Here is an 18,291-nt window from a genome sequence, read left to right on the forward strand (position 1 = left end):
CAAAACCAACTGACCCCATCCAGTACCCATCCCCTGAAACACAGAGAGGTGTGTGTGGAGGGAATTACTTGGATGTGTGTGTGTGTGTGTGTGTGTGTGTGTTGGGGGTGTGTGGTGGTGGGGTAGACTTCCAATCCTTTTAGGATTATGCCCCCACCCTCATCCCCAGCCCCCCTTTGGCTCTGTTCTTTGCTCTTTCACTCCGCTGCCCCTCGGGCAATCACCTTAAAACTTGCATGGCCAGCACTCATTCAGATATCTCTAACAATGTGTAGCAGTGGTAACCATGTGAGTGCTGGCAAGGCATGCAGGAATGCACAGATTTAGTTCCCTGTCACCCTCCCTGTAAAAAAAAAAAAAAAAAAAGAAAAAGGAAAGGAACAAGTTGAAGATGATGAAACGTTTCCCCGATGTCTCAAAGCAAAATGGTGATTTTTGAACAACTATTACATTAAAGCAGTTCTTTTTTTGAAGGATGGGTGCATGTGACCTTTGCTGTGTAAAGTTACAGTACTGTGGAAAAGTTTTGTGTCACATTCTTTTTAAATGGCATGAAATTAATCAGAATTATTATCAGTGACAATGATAGATGGAAACATTCATCTGAATCTTAACATTTTTTCACTCTACACAGTTTTTTCAAAAATTAAGTACACCCTATGATTCAGTAGCCTGTAAAACCACCTTTAGTGGTAATACCTTGAAGTAATGGTTTTCTATATGACTTTATTAATCTCTCAGATGAGGGTGGAGCCATTCTGGCCCACTCTTCTTTACAGCATTGTTTCAGTTCATTGACATCTGCAGGCATTCATTTATGCACAGCTGTCTTAAGGTCCCGCCACAGCTATTCAATCAGGTTGAAGTCTTGACTTTGACTGGGCCATTGCAACACCTTGAAATTTTTCTTTTTCAGCCATTCTATAGAGTTAGGGTTAGGGTGGTTATGCTTGGTTAATATGTTGCTTGATATGAGCTTGTGATTATGGTCTTGTTGCATGACCCAGTTTTGGCCAAGCTTTAGCTAGAGGTACAATGCTGTGACATCTACAAACTGGAAGGTTGGTAGTTCGGTGCCAAAGTATCCTTGGGTAAGTTACTGAACCCTGAGTTGCTCCCAATGCCTTCATCAGAGTGTGTGTGTGTGTGTGTGTGTGTGTGTGTGTGTGTGTGTGTGTGTGTGTGTGTGTGTGTGTGTGTGTGTGTGTGTGTGCGCGCGTGTGTGTAAATATTAGAAAACACTTAGACGTAGAAAAAATGAATGGGTGACTGAGATATGATGTATGAAGCACTTTGATTGCTTAAGTAGAGTCCATTTATCAAATCTAATAATGGGCCTTGCCACATTCAGGAACAAGAACTGCACTCAAGCATTTGCGATACCTGACAATGAGTGTTTCACGTTGCTGTGGAGGAATTTTGCCCCACTCTTCTTTGCAGAGATGTTTTAATTCAGCCACATTAGAGAGTTTTCAACAATGTTTAAGGTCATGCCAAAGCATCTCAATCAGATTTAAGTGTACACTTTGACTTGGCCCGTCCAAAACCTTTATTTTGTTTTTTGAGCTATTCAGAGGTGGACTTGCTGATGTGTTTGAATTATTGTCATGCCACATAACTCAAGTGTGCTTGCACTTTAGGGCACAAACCGATGGCCGTCTCCTTCATGAGTTTTTGGAAGAGAGCAGAATTCATGGTTCCATCAGTTATGCTCTTCCGGGTCCTGAAACAAAGCAAAGCAGCCCCAGACCATCACAATACTACCACCACATTTGACTGGTGGTATGATGCTCTGTGTTACATCTGGTGTAAAGTTAGTTTTAGACACAAACCTTTCAAACAGTTCAAGTGTTCTCTCATCAGCCCACAGAATATTTTCCCAAATATCTTGGGTATCATCAAGACAAATGTGAGATCAGCCTTTATGTTCTTTTTGGAAAGTAGTGTTTTTTGCTTCGGAATGGATGACATTTTTGCCCAGTCTTCTTTTTACAGTTGAATCATGAACACTGACCTTAACTGAGTCAAGTGAGGACTGCAGTTCTTTAGATAGTGTTCTGGGCTATTTTGTGATCTCCTGGATGAGTTGTCAATGTGCTTTTGGAGTCATTTTGGTAGGCTGGCCACTCATGGGAAGGTTCACCACTGTTCCAGGTTTTCTCCATTTGTGGATAATGGCTCTCACTGTGGTTCGCTGGAGTCCCAGATCAGTATTGGCACAGAATGACCACGACCGCTTGCTGGCATAGCGCAGGGCGATGAGGCTCTAGCTAGAACCCTGAGATTCTAATTAAGTAATTTCTTGAGTCAACAGGTCTTGCATTAATCAGGCCTGGGTGTGGCTAGTGAAATTGAACTCAGCTGTCTAATCCTTGTTAATTCTTAAATTAATGGCAGGGGTGGGGAGTGAGGAATCAGGAATCAGGATACTTTTTCACAGCACTGATTATGGAGAAGCTTATGATTGACAATTACTGCAAAGTGGCCAGGACCTGTGGTTTCAAAACAAGCCCAAATTATCACACATCCACCACTGTGCTTGGTGTTTCTGCTTGAGGTGTTTTTGTTGATATGCTGTGTTTAGTTTTTGACAAACATTGTCAAACACTGATTGCCCAACATCAGTTCCATTCAATTCAATTTTATTTATATAGCACCTAATCACAACAACAGTCGCCACAAGGGTCTTTGTTTTACAAGGTAACGACCCTACAATAATACAGAGAAAACCCCAGTAATCAGAAGAACCTCAAGTGCTTGTGACAGTGGGAAGGAAAAACTCCCTTTTAACAGGTAGAAACCTCAAAAAGAACCAGGTGGGGAAGTCATCTGCCACGACCTATTGGGGCTGAGGGGAGAGAGACAGGACAAAAGACATGCTGTAGAAAAGAGCCAGAGATTAAATGCAGAGTGAAGTATATACCAACCCATAATGCCACGTAGTGGGAACAGGAAATCAGAAGTAGACTGATAATCATCATTTCATTAGCATGAAATTTTCATTGTTGGGTGCAGACATTATATACAACAGCATGACATGTAATTAGTGGGCACTTGCCAACACCACCTAGTGGCCGAATAATGCAACATCAGAGTAGCCTACTGGACTTAAAAACATCCAGGTGACCCCATGATGCTCCTGACCATAGCGACCCTGAACCATAGTGCGGCTCGACTGCACCGCGGCTCAACGGTTGCGAGGGCCCTGTGATCGCTACTTGCAGCTTTAATAAGTATTATTTATGGTCAGAGGCAGGACAAGTTTCAAATGTTAAAAAAATGCAGTAGCTAGCACAACAATTGCAGTCAACAGTTGCAAACGTTATTCCCAATAAGTGTACGGTTCACTGTGTTTGAGACAACACTATCCTGTGCTGAAATACACATACTACACACGTATGTAATGGAAGTATCGTCCTTGAGACACAATATAGGGCTCCCTTTTGGAGCAAAAACCACTCTGACCCTTCAAGGTATGGACATGGGACTTCTTCGTGTACTTTGCAGTGTGGGTTGTGGTGTTTGATAGGGTGTTTGATCTGAGGAGTACAGCAGCCTTGTGAATGCCTTGGGTTGTTTTTCATGTTCCTCAAACCACCCTGGAGCAGTCAGCTTAATCTGCCAGCTGCTGGTACATATGATTTACATCTCCTGCCAGTGGTTAAAATGTTGTGATTGGTTGTTGTAATATGACATTATTAACCCTAAAAAAGACACTGGCTGCAGCTAACACATCCCAACCACCTCTTTCTTATTATAATGCTCATGTAGGTTTTTGTTAACTCAGCAAATTCCTAATGGCCTACACAGACAGAGAGCTCATTGAGAGCTCCCCTGCAACTGCAGAGACTGTTTAGCCACTTGCTGTGCCATCTGAACATTAATGTTTATGACAGCTATACAACACCTTTAGCAAGAGCAAATTTTGAGTTATCCCTTCATCAAAAACAAACCAGAATCAGAGCAGAGTTGTTGTAACTCTTCTCGTCGTTGTCATGGTCGTGGGCCGTTGGCCCAGTATTTCGAGTTCCATTTATGCAGTTTTGTTTTTGTTGTGTTTTTATAGTTGTGTTTTCTTAGATTTCCTTGCAGTTTAGATCCTCAGTTTGTTATTGTTTTGGTGTCCAGTTATTAGTTATGGTATTTCATTCTGTTTCGCTTTGCTTTTGTCGTCCCGTGTCTGTGTACCTGTGTCTGTTTCGTCCCCGTGTCTTGACCCCTTTTTGTATTTAGTTTCCCTTCTCGTTGTTTCCTTGTGTTTGGTGTTTAGGTTCTCACTGTGTTAAGTCTGCATGTACCATGTTTAGTTAATTCCTGGTTTTTTTTTGACAGTCTCATGCTCCCTGTGCTTAGTTTTGCTTCCTCTGTGTTATTAGTTACATTTGTTTCACCTCTTTGTTGCGTTGTTTAGCTCTTTGTTGTCGTCTGTGTTCTCCCCAGCTGTGTGTTCCCCTGTTTGGTGTGCCCCCCCCCCTTCTTCCGGGCTTGGTATTTTTGTCTCTTTCCAGCCTAGGTTGAGATTTAGTTTTTTGTATTTTGAGTTTTGTACCTTTTGAACCTTCAGCAATAAAAGCTGTTTTGAGTTTAGTTTTGTGTCCTGCATTTGGGTCCACCCCTTCCTGCTACACAGCTCACAAAGACAGTCTTATCCTGTTACACGAGCATTAATAGGCTTTACACAGTTATAAAGGCAAGTCATGAAAAACTTAAGTGGGCATATACTTATATATGGCAGCTACTAAAAGTTACTGCAGCTTCAGGGTCAGCTGTCAGTGAAGGATGGATTCGTCTGTTGAAATCAGCTAACATGAGTGCATTAATGTCTCTTGTAGGGGAAGGTCAAGGAGGAGAACAAAAACTTTTCTTCTTTGATTAGTGTGATTGATGTGAAGTGCTTACACACCTGTATAGCATTATTTGTTCATCTAGCTTTATTGTTTTTGTTTGATGTGGCATAGCTGGTTGAGTATGTTGTTTCTGCCTTTGGGACAGATGTGTTCATCTCTGAAAGTACTGCATTTCACAGAGATAAAATGGTATTTAACTTTTTTAAATCTTCACCTATTAACAGGATGACTGGGATTGGTCTTGTTGAGGGTGAAACTCTGGAAGTGTTGACAATGTGTCCTCTCTGTAAAGCTGCTGACCTCATCAGAAAAGAAGAATGAGTCATCTTTTTACAGCATCAGTCTGCCTCGTTTGGTTCCTGCTACAGAAAGAACGATCGATGTCTTCCATGTCAGTTTCCTTTAGTAATCCTTCACAAATTGGCCTCTGTTGCTGTTTCTGTATCAGCTATTTGCACTGGATTAATGTGACTCACTGGTGGCAAGTGTTCAAATCAATGTTTATTAATGGTTTCTTTAAGTATTTAAAGATTAAGTCATTAACATATTGATGAAGTTTTCAAAGTTGCCCAGGGTGAGAAAAAGGAGCCAGAGCTGGAAAGGGTTTGACAAGTTGCTGAACCGATGCCAGCCGCAGAAAAACAAGAGGCTGGAGACGAAGAAAGAAGGAAAGTTCCCTCAGAGGAAGGTATCAGGTCATCCACTTGGCAATGCAAAGTTTCTTCTCTTTAATAAAATACCACACATTACCAAAGAAAATTTCACTTGACAGTGACACTTTGCTCCTTGGCAACATTTGGTAATGTGTTTATATTTACTGAGTGAAGTTTACTTCTAAACAAAACAAGCTTTGCGAAAAAAGGCAGCTGTGTTCTCCTTAGTATGTGACACACTCAGCTCAGATTGATTTTACCATTCAGCAGTGACCTGCTGCAAACCTTGGTAATTCCCTCTCTTGCTTGATAAGGTACCTAAATCCATTCTAATTAGTTTTATGTTTGCAGGGAATGAAGGAGGGGCTGTACTTTGCTAAGGGGCCCCTCTGCTGCCCCCTACCCCCACCCTCCACCCTACCTATCATCCTTATTTGTTTCGAGCTACCAGTCATCTGCACACCTGATATCAGTTAATCTCCTATTATTACGTGTGGATTATTGATGCAGAGGAAGCGGATGTACTTGCTGTGGTCTCTTGTATCAAGGACATGATGCTTTTGTTTCCTCTGCACTGTTTGTTTTTAGGGTGTTTGTATGCATGGGGGGGGCATATATATATCCTCAAACTTATTCTGTTAATTGTTTACTATCTAACCTTCAGTTCTGTTTCTTGAGCAGGGTAATTTATCATATGCAGTTTAAGACATCTCTCAACTAGTTCAGTTTCGTTTTCAATTCAGTTTTATTTATATAGCGCCCAGTCACAACAACAATCACCTCAACATGCTTTATATCATAAAGTAAAGACCTACAATAAAAGAGAAAACCCCAACAATCAGATGAACCCCTATGAGCAGCACTTGGTGACAGTGGGAAGGAAAAACTCTTTTAACAGGAAGAAACCTCCAGCAGAACCAGGCTCAGGGAGGGGCCGTCATCTGCTGCAACTGATTGGGCCTGAGGGGAGAGAGACAGGACAAAACACACTGTGAAAGTGATCTGGAGATTAATAATAACTAATGTTTAAATGCAGAGTGGTGTATAAACAGAGTGAAAAGAGGTGAGTGGATCATGGGAACCCCTAAGTAGTCTAGGTCTATAGCAGCATAACTAAGGGATGGTTTAGGGTCACCTGATCGAGCCCTAACTAGAAGCTTGATCAAAAAGGAAAGTTTTAATTCTACTCTTAAAAATAGAGAGGGTGTCTGTGTCCTGAATCCAAGCTGGGAGCTGGTTCCACAGAAGAGGGTCCTGAAAGCTGAAGGCTCTGCCTCCCATTCTACACTGAAGTATCCTAGGAACCACAAGTAAGCCAGCAGTCTGAGAGCGAAGTGCTCTATATGGGTGATACGGTACTATAAGGTCTTTGAGATAAGATGGTGCCTGATTATTCAAGACCTTATATGTGAGAAGAAGGATTTTCAATTCTATTCTAGATTTAACAGGGAGCCAGTGAAGAGAAGCCAATATGGGAGAAATCTGCTCTCTCTTTCTAGTCCCTGTCAGAACTCTAGCTGCAGCATTTCTGATCAGCTGAAGGCTTTTCAGGAAGCTTTTAGGACAGCCTGATAATAATGAATTACAATAGTCCAGCCTAGAAGTAATAAATGCATGAATTAGCTTTTCAGCATCACTCTGAGAAAGGATGTTATATTGCACAAATGCAAAAAAGCAGTCTTACTATTTGTTTAATATGTGCATTGAAGGACATATCCTGGTAAAAAATGACTCCAAGATTTCTCACAGTGTTACTGGAAGCCAAAGTAATGCCATCCAGAGGAAGTATCTGGTTAGACACCATGTTTCTAAGATTTGTGGGGCCGAGAACAAGAACTTCAGTTTTATTTGAATTTAGAAGCAGGAAATTAGAGGTCATCCAGATCTTTATGTCTTTAAGACATTCCTGTAGATGAACTAATTGATGTGTGTCATCTGGCTTCATGGACAGATAAAGCTTGGTATCATCTGCATAACAATGAAAATTATTGCAATGGTTTCTAATAATAGTGCCTAAGGGAAGCATGCATAGTGTAAATAAAACTGGTCCTAGCACAGAACCCTGTGGAACTCCATAACTGATGTTAGATTCAACTCATTGTCATTGTGTGCACAAGGCACATTCCAGATCACTCATCCAGAGACGAGCATCTGTGGTCATGCAGCCAGAGACCAGTGCTACCGTTAGGCAATGTGGTTTAAGCGTCTTGCCCAAGGACACAACGCAGCACAGGGACAGGGGCTCGAACCTGCAACCTTCTGGCTGCAAGGTGAGCGCCTACCCACTGCGCCACTGCCATGTGGGTAGGTGGGTTTACATGAACAAATTAGAGTCTATTAAATAATAAAGGATTTAGGAAACGGGAGGCAGTGGACCAAACTCCTGTGAGGCACATGAGGGGGGAGTCTTTTTTTTAATTTATTGTTTTACAACTGCATTTAGCACAGGTGATTTCAGTGCTTCTTAGTTTATTATTCAGTATTATATAGATATACTGAGGAGGACTGTTTCTCACAGTGTTTTCATTAACCATAACACCTTACATAATTGTTTTACTAACCTAAATCAATCTTACAACAATAATCCAAAAAGTCATGAGAAAAGAAAAAAACGTTTAATATAAATACAGTACATTTTGTAGCAATAATACAGTATAATGACATACAAAAGTTCCTGTAGGTTTTGAACAGAAGGGAAGTCTTCTGTTTATCTGACAAAATTAAGTTAATCCAAAGATTGCTCCTCAGGGAAATATGAACCTGTTACACAGCGAATCACAAACACTGGGAGAGAGAGTGGAGCCTCTTCTCTCAGACCAAATCTTTGATTCAGCTGAAGTGGGAGAAATTGTTTCCGACAAATCAGAAATATTGCAAGTCATAAAACACTGAAATGAGTTAGCAATTTGGCTAAAAATGTTATTTATTTATCTAGCTACCTAATAAATTATAGTCTCATTCAGTTAAAACAACTCTAAGGCAACATACAGTAACCAGGTGTAACCAGGGCCCTTCAAAGTTTATTTTGTTCACTTTTTGTACACTTCTATGCAACACTGAATGCCTTTGAGGTGAAACTGCAGTAACCACACTGAAACCCAGGCTCCTGTATTTTTGTATTTTAGCCATTTTGGGGGATATTTCCTCATAATTGCCAAAAAAAAAATAAAAAATAGTGCTATTTAGGTTTAAATCACATATTTCTTTCCAGCAGTTAGAAAAAACAGCTGTATTGGGACAGTCCATCCCCCAAAAATGACAGCCATGTGAAAAGACTTTTAGGAATTATAATAAATGTATCAACACAATAATAAGAAGCAAACATGCAGCCCCGAGACCACACCTAAGAGGAAGTGAGGTTGAGCTGTGATTTCCCAACAGTGTGCCATCACCTCATCCCTACCATTGATTTCTCCTGCATTTGTTTCTGTTTTGGTTCAGCGTTCAGGGTCTCTGTATTTGAAAGTTGATGCTCCTCTCTGAAAGATGGACTCATGCATAGCCTCCGCTATTTTTGTAGTCTGCCGCGGTTCTATACAATAAGCTTTTTTAGACATTCAAAATCAATATGTAATCCTCTGCAGAGGATAATCCCCAGGACTGGACCATTTGTGAGGCTCTTTGAGCTTTGTTACAGGTCTTCTGGAAGCTCTGTGCTGCAGATTGATTAGCTGCAGTGCCAGAATCCTATCAAATGGCTGGCTCTGATGATAGAGCAAAACCTCTCACTGCTTCTAGTTGACTAGACCAGGAGATAAAGACTGGTGGCAATTCCCTTTCTTGTGCACACTAAGGGCAGGGTGGGAACACTGTCTGGGTAAGAACAAGATCAGCAGCTGTTTGGGAAGGTGTGCATTCATATTTTAAGACATTTAGCCCAAGCTCTTGTCCAAAGAGATGCCCAGTGAGAGCCACACTTCCACCAACTTGAACAGCTTAAGTTATTATTTAAAATATGATTGAAATAAAAATACAACATATGTGAGTGAACATATTAATTGGAATAATATCTGAATAAGCTTTTAGCGCCAGTAAGTCTTTAAAATCTTCTCTCTCTCACTTTGTTTTTATTTTCTATTATTTCTGGCCACGTTGTCCACAGTTCATAAAAAAAGAAACCCAAAACATGAAATGCTACATCCATTTATTTATTTGTCATTTTATATGTATCCAAGAATGTTTATTCTGTTACCAGTGGAGTCAAAAGGGAGACAGGACAAAAGGGATGCTGTGGAAGAGAGCCAGAAATTTATAATAACTGACACTCAAAAACTCATCAAGAAGGTAAGCAGCAGCCATGTGTGACTAATCAAATGCACTTTCACTGATCGTCAGCAAGTATGACCTCCTCTATAAAAACAGAAGTTTGGGCAGTTTGTTTGAGCATTGTGGTTTGTGTTACCGCAATGCCACAGTCTTCCAAGGAGTGGACATCCAAGCAAATACAACCAAACTCAGGCCATACAATACTCAGAGGAATTACAAAAAAAAAAAACCCAAGCTACATCTCAGTGTCCACATGCTTCAGTTAGCATGTTAAATGTTAAAGTTTATGACAATACAATTAGAAAAAGTCTGACCAAGTACGACATTTTGGAAAGGTTACCGGTAGAAAGCCTCTTCTCATTAAAATATGTAAATTGTCACCAAACCTGCCGTGTGAGCAAGTTTAGGCATGTTTAGCCCAAAAGGCGATTCATTCGTTGGAAGAATGAACAGAACGATTACAGTAGGGCCTTTGCACAGTCAGCGCTCAGGGCCCAATTATTTCTATGTGAAGTTAACAATTTAACACACAGAAAATAAAAGCTAATCAGTGCAGCAGCACATGTAATGTTGAGTTTTGCTTACAATGCTTGAAAAAGCCTGCTGCTGTTAGCTAGCTAGCAATGGCATCGTTATAGGTGCTGACAAAGCATTGTACCTCTACTGGCTTCTACTGTCCCAGCATCTCCACATAGTCAAGATGGTGAAAACTAAGGTTAAGAAATGCACGGCATTCCACACTTATTTATTTTTACCATTATGAACACATCAACCACATACTCACGTAGAGCATTTCATGTAGCTCTATTTGATAGTGTGAACATACCTAAACAGGCAAGTGGACATACGAGATTTGAGCATACCTGTCAAGTCACCCGTTTTGGCTGGGAAACTCCCATATTTTACCCGTATTTTAATATAATATTTTTAAAAACCATTCCTGTGCAATCCAAACTGAATTCTGTCAGTTGCCTCGTGAGAACTTCCACCTGCAGTAGCCTGGGTGGCAGTTCTCGTGAGCTTAGTGCCGACAGCCGGAACAAACCCGGAAAAACAGCTGGACCTCGGTTGAGCTCAGTGTGGCCAACTTAGCGGCTTTTCAGACCCCCGGAGTGACTTTTTTTTTCCAAAAAGGGACTAGCGACAGTCACTGCAGTGATGCGGACGCTGCACCGGTCCGTCGTGGTGAAGAGGGAGCTTAGCGTAAAAGCGAGGCTCTCGATTTACCGGTCGATCTACGTTCCTACCCTCACCTATGGTCACGAGCTTTGGGTAGTGACCGAAAGAATAAGATCGCGAATACAAGCGGCAGAAATGAGTTTCCTTCGAATGGTGGCTGGCCTCTCCCTTAGAGATAAGGTGAGGAGTGCGGCCATCCGGGAGGGGCTCAGAGTAGAGCCGCTGCTCCTCCACATCGAAAGGAGCCAGTTGAGGTGGCTCGGGCATCTGATTAGGATGCCTCCTGGCCGCCTCCTGGGTGAGGTGTTCCGGGCATGTCCCACCGGGAAGAGGCCCCGTGGTAGACCCAGGACACGCTGGAGAGATTATGTATCTCGGCTGGCCTGGGAAAGCCTTGGGGTCCCTCCGGATGAGCTGGAGGAGGTGGCTGGGGAGAGGGAAGCCTGGGCTTCTCTGCTTAGGCTTCTGCCCCCGCGACCTGGCCCCGGATAAGCGGAAGAAAATGGATGGATGGATGGACTAGCGACAGTGAAATCTTCCGCTGTCGCCATGTTTTGTGTACATAAAGCCTTCTTACTGTGTCCTTTCACACACTTTGCCATCGCCCAGACCTCACTTAAACACGGAGCTACTTCTGCTCCCGTCCTCGGACCTCGATTCGGCCTTTATCAACCTTTGAGACAGGCGACAGCAAGTTTTCTTACACAAGTGGGCAACAGTGGCCCAGATAAAGGAGGAGGGTTGAACGTAGCTAGCAGTCGCACACCACAGTGTTTTTGTTAAATCTGATATTCTAACATTAACCAATACGGGACAGAAGTATATTTTAATATTGGGGCCAACTGGCGTTGTCCACATCTAGATGAAAGACTGGCTTTTACTACCTACACAGTTTGCAGTGAACCAGATACTGCAAATTATACTGCAAACAGCTGGTGCCAATCACACGGTGCTCTGCTCGACCTAATGCCTTGTTTCATCTCAGTTATATCTTAGTCCACTTGTTTCATATGCAAAGAAAACTGTAGTTGTCTCCATTTTATGAGCATGTCCCATTAACAGTGACTGGGGCTGGGCAAGCTGACAGGCCAACAGCTTTTTTCTGGTGGTTTGTGCATGCACATTGTGGGTAAACCTCTGCTTCCTTCACAGTAAACTGATGGGAGACTAGCAAGCGAGGAAAGCTGCCACTGGCTGTGCTTTCACTGCTCTGAGATCAGTTACGATCTGCCCTATGTGATTTATCATTGAAACAGATGAGTTTCCTCTTGCTAACCACTCTGGCCAACTAGAGAAAATGGAGTGGGAAAACGTTCTTAATAATGCCTTTAATACATTAGCAGGGAAGCTCTGATAATGATGATGGAGAGGGAAAAGGAAGCTCTGACCATGTCTGGTCTAATAAAACAAGGAAGTTGACCGACTGCAAATCGTCTCCCTGTAAAAGTCACCGAATGTTGATGATGTTGGCTGACTGAGATTTGCTGAGATGGTTGACAGTCAAGCAAAAGTTTCCCTGCCACATACTCACCCTTAGTAGCTGTTTCTCTCAATTTGAGTGTGTTTATTTGAATGTTGTAATATCTTGTTGACGTAATATTTGATGCAGATTTTCAGCCATAAAATCAAACCATGAATACCAAGACTTCAGTACTTTTCTGTTGGTTGGAGATACAAAGATGCTCCTTTAACAGGCTTGATTATTTACAAAAGTGCTGTATTTGAAACTATCATCTATACATACGCTACTCACATCAGCAGTATTACAAAAGAATAAATTTAAAGAAGAAAGAACAGATCTGCAGTAAAAATCGGGACTCAAATTAATTTCTTTTTCTCAGTGCTTTGACAATCACAGTGTTTCTGTGCACTGCTAAGAAACAGTTTCCAGCAAATTAAACACTTCTTTTTAAATGATAGTATCAGCCTCACAGTGAATGGCTGTATGACCTTTGAGCACATTATATTTTTAGCCTCTTTGTCAGATGCCACTTTCTAAGACTGAAACAATGATCTTGATATATTGTGTAAGCCTGTTGCTGCAACAATATTATATTTGCTTAAATCCTATTTTGAGGAATTTGTAGCTCAGTAATGGTCATGTACAGCAGAACACAGAGGAAGACCAGCGAATTCATGGAATAAAACAAGAATGGGCGCTGGGCCAAGAGATTTAGGTCACACGCCTCCAAGGCTGGTCAGCTTGGTCCCCTGAACCACAACCCCTGAGGAAGAAACCCAACAGCCAGAAAACAAAGAGCTGATGGTTTTTTTCTTTTTCAGAGGTGCTGGATTTGTTTCCCAAAGGACTTTGTACTTATCTGAGTGGACGAAGCCTCCATAACCAAATAAGATTAAGATCACAATCTGACCAAGTGCTACATTAAAAAGATAAGGTTAACGAGAATGGCCTATGAGAACAGCACCCACTCGCTGTCTGCTGGAGAAAAAACACATTTTCTGAAAAAAAAATAGGAGCATCTTCTTTTTCATGCTTTAGATTTTCAATATTGCACATACGAAAATGTTTCGTTGGTCACAATTTACCTTTAGTTTTATTGCTTTTATTTTCAAATAAGAAAAGGCTACATAATTGCAACAATTTAGAGCAATTATTATATTTACTCATATCCAGATTGTCCCAAAAGAGTTTTATTTCCCTGCTTGAATAAATATTGGAGGGATAACACCTTTCGCACAAAGCTACAATCTCTCAGAAGCCCCACAGACACGGCTTTAAAGCCCTTGTTGTATTGTTATAGTACATTTTTTTCCTGTTTGCTTTAGATAACAAATCTTTGGTTGACCCTGAGGGTTAGGGGAGCATTACAAATTAATCCCAGTTTTAATAAGTCTGTCTTAAGCCTGGGATCTTTCCTCAAAAGGAGAAAAAAAAAGGGAGAGGGAGAGAAGAAAGGGATCTGAGAGGAAAAGAAATATATTAAAGCCTGTGATCACAGGAAGCTTTTCTTGTTTGTTATCCCTTCATTTTACCTTTAATCCAATACTTGCTAATCCAATTTGTCTTTCGGGCTCTGACCCTAACTTCTCCTTATCTTACAGCTTTCTCTTAAATATGCCTGAGCCTCTAGAGTCACTGACTGCTCCTCATTTCCCAGCATTCCTGAAGCAAACTAAGAATGCAGCGATATATATGAAAAAAAGAGAAAGTTTAGGGGGTTATGAATCAAAAAAACGGAAATTGGAGCATGTTAACTGCTCATAGCGACGAACATAAAAGTAAAAGGTTGTTCCAGAGAAGTTGTAGCTTCAGCCTGAATATGTATGAAGAGCTATAATCAGATCTTGGGCATTCACTTACTGAAGGGGAATATTGGGCAACACAAAGGGATTGATTTAATTACTTGGAGTGGGCCTGTGCTTTGGAGCTGCCTTGTTAGGAGGGAATGAAAAGGCTGGCAGTATCCTTGTGCTATTTTTGCGAGGGGTGCAGGGGGGGTGCTGGAGGGGTTGAAGAAGGGTGGAGGAGGGTGAAGTTGCAGATGGTGGGGGTACAGAGGTAGTCTAGCATCTTAAGTCACCAAAACTAATCCTGAGTATAAAGCTCTCCTGATTGAAAGGACCTGCACCGATTGCAAAAAATGGACATTGTGCGTTCTCTATTTAATGTCAATCTGGGCAACATTCATTAAGTTTAGCCACCTTCTTTCTTGGGTAAATTGTGGTGATCATATAACATGTAATTTTCCTTTCATTTAAAGTATTACAAGAGCTAATTTGATGCTTTTTTTTTTCACCTGTGTTTTTGCCTGAGCACCGTGCTAAAGCTGACAAATGACTGCGATCAGCGAGTCTGACTGGCTTTGTTGCATCTTAAAAACTAATTCAGTCTTTTCATTTGTTGAAAAAAAAAGCTAGCTGTTACAGGATTTCAGTTGTTCCCTCACAATTACTGTAAATAGCTTAAAGTTTCCCATTTTAAGCTATTCACACCGGATCAAGTATGATTTATCGTGAAAGAAACACCGAAAGAAGCAAAATCATTTCACATATGCACTAATATTTTCTTTAAGTTTCTTCTCTTTGCTGCTCGCCTCCCTGGCAGTTGTCTTTGCTAAAGATGATGACAGATTCAAGGGTCTTTAGAGGAAAACAAAGCACTTGAGATATTTTGAAGGAGGCGTAGATGTGAGACTCCAAAGCAGAGCTCACCTGATAGATCCATGAGAGGTGTATTCATCAAAAGGTCCCCTTTCCACCACAGACTCACACAATAAGCTAGCCAGAGTGGATTCTAGTGCCTTGTGCTCAACAGGCACCGGTGACAACGAAGCCCTTAATCATCTCATGACAAAAGCCAAAAGGCATCATCCCATTAAGCAGTGTGCTCCGCCGCTAATATGAGCTACTGCCCAGGAACCTTTCACAGGGCGTTGTGCTATTAAAGTGCTTCTGAACCAGCCAGCGGGAACCTCGACGCATTCACCTTTCATCTGGGAGCCTGTTGTTTGGTGGCTATAGTGGAGGCCAGCTCAAGATGTTAGTGATCTCATTACAGCGGTTGTGAGAAACAGCCTCCAAATTTGAGCATCTCTCTTCCCATTCTCTGCCATCCAGTTCTGTCTTCCAACCCATGATTCTTCCTGCGTCAAAGGCTTCGCCCTCGCTTGGCCATAAAGTGATTATTACTTCAGGTTCACAAATTTGGCATTTTCCCTGAAAAGTTTACTCATCCACACCCCCTGTAGCACTCTTTTTCTTATCTTTTCTTTTTGGGGAGGTACGCTGAATGGGCGGCCAGGTTGAAAAGCGAAGAGGCCCCCAGCGTCACAAAAAACGTTCAGATTTCTCATTTAGTTGTCTTTATGCTGCAAACGCCATGTGGTCCTTGAAGGTGTTGAAAACATGGGAAGCACCGGAGGGATCAGAGCAATCTCATTAGCATTTGCTCAGAATTGGAGTGGCCCGGCTGTATGGCAAGACCAAGTTCTCTGTTGGGCCCGAGACGGCTGTCTCAACTGCTGTACCCTCCTCCTCTTTGTGTCTTTGTGTTCTTTCAAGATTTTTTTTGTTATGTCCGGCTGCTTTCCTAGGTGGGATGTTGCAAATAGGATCATGGGAAAAGGCAATATCATTGCGGTGTTGGATTCATCAAAATAAAATTGAAATTACACAATAAAGCTCCGGTAAGTCACATTATCTATCTCACCTCCAACAGGAAAAAAAATATGGGGAGCTTTGAACAGTATCCCAGCAGCAAACATGGTTCGCTTTAGTTGCACAAAGCTCACCAATGTCTCTCATTTTAGCAAATAAAATACAAAAAATACTCTCTTTTTTTTTCAGTAATATTAAATTAAAAATAAAGTAATAATTGACCTCAGGATGTGAGCTAGGACAAAGAATACAAATATGATTCATCCCAGAGAATTAGACAGACTGACTAACCTCGTTCTTCCCTCAAAAAACAAATTCTGTTCTCTTCCTCAACCACTCAGATGATTTTTCAACATATTAAATTATAGTTATTTCTTAATTTTCTTAAAAAACAAGTAAACGTCACCAAAAACTCTGTTAGGATTGATATGGGATTAAATTGGGCAACAATAATGGAAGTAGTGAAAAGTATAATGGATGTATGTCTCAGTGGAAGGGTTTATCTACTAAATCCCAGCAGTTGGCCCTGCTATCATGGACAATGACCCTAAATAATGTCAACAGCTCATTTCCACCAGAGCTGGCCTTCTGTGTGTGTGTGTGTGTGTGTGTGTGTGTTGGGGATGGAGAGGCATAGCTGCTGGTGATGCAGCTCACAGCAGACTGATGTGACTGATATTAGGCCACCTCAGCACTGCCTGGAAATGTGATTTGTTGGTGTTGAGTAAAGGAATCTCTGCCTTTATTTCAGCTGGAGGCTTCAGCATTCACAAATGTTGATACTTTATAAAGCTGATCAAATTTAATACAGTTCAAGCAGACCTGCTGATAAACTGCAGTTAATAAATCAATGAATTCATTGTGTGATTTCACATTATGTGACTAAACAGTCAACAACTGCAATTCCTTTTTTTTCTTTTTGATAATTTTGCAGATAAAATCTTAAATTGATGAGTTGAAACAATAAATGCTGGACTGATTTTTACTGCTGTGCCTTCACTCACAGCATTGCTACTGTTACACTCTCATCATGAACGTGATACTCTGTTTATTGTTATCTTACTTTGGCCTTTTATTTTTCTCTAATTGATTAAACAAGTCTATCAGCGAATCACTGAAACGACTTTTGTGTCCAAGGTTTCTTTGTGGTTCCTCTCCCCCAGCGCCTGCCCAGATTAACGCTGAGTCGTGAGAGTGAGCATGAGCTGAAGACAGGGGAGTGAGCAAATCCAAAACACTTCAAAATTTGTCATTAGACACAAATGACATTCTTTCATTACTGAGTTTATCAGAGCAACCAGCCATAAGGCGCAGGTTCATGCACCCTTGAGCACAAAGACTCAAGTTGTTCTACATTTACAGAATCATTTAACTTCTTTAATTATTCTTCAAATTACAATTGCAAATAAAGGCGCTGCCTGAGGTGGATATGCATGGCCTGCAAAAAGAGCAACATTTTTAATGATTACTTTTCACATCGAACCAAACTAATCTCCCACGGACAAGAAATGAATGAAAAAGGGAAGATTTTCTCTGCCATTCTCCTTTAATGGAGGGTGCATCCATCATCAGGCGCACTGACTGTTCTGGACCAGATGTTGCAGAACTAACCAACAATTGGGCTGAAAATAGAAAAGGAGCTGGGGCAGGGAGGTTGGAATAAATTAATTGCTAATTTCTTAGTCTTTGATGGAATTAGGCTCACTCCTTTCCCCCCATGTGCTGCGTGAATGTCCATGCGTTAAACATTTTTTCTTCTCTTGCACCCCCCCCCCCCCCCCCCATCCCACCCCCTTGCTTTCCTGATGGTTAAGGGCCACCCAGAGGAGAGTGAGTGATGCAAAACCGAAGCGTAATCCCTCTGTTTATCTCGGCTTCGAAGCTCAGCCCCAACCTCTGCCTCTATTATCCAAAGGATTTAAGGCAAACTTTCATTTATTGGTCGGCCTCCGTCCTCTATCCCGGCTCCTGAGCTCAGGATACCCCCCTCCCCAAGTTTCTGTCCCAGTGTGAGTGGATTTGCATAGAGCAACAATGCATGTTGCCAGGGCAGTGGCCAGTCAGCAATGGGACAGGCCTACCCAGAAGCACAGTTTGCTCAGGCAGCACATGGCTATAGAAAAATCTGGCCTTCAAGGGGGAAGGAGCAGCACCTGCGCAGCATAGCAGCCAGACCTTGCTACGCTGTTAAAAACAGCAGATGCACTGTAATATGGACACCTCCCCAT

The sequence above is a fragment of the Archocentrus centrarchus genome, chromosome 1, assembly GCF_007364275.1.
Source record: "Archocentrus centrarchus isolate MPI-CPG fArcCen1 chromosome 1, fArcCen1, whole genome shotgun sequence".
NCBI lineage: Eukaryota > Metazoa > Chordata > Actinopteri > Cichliformes > Cichlidae > Archocentrus > Archocentrus centrarchus.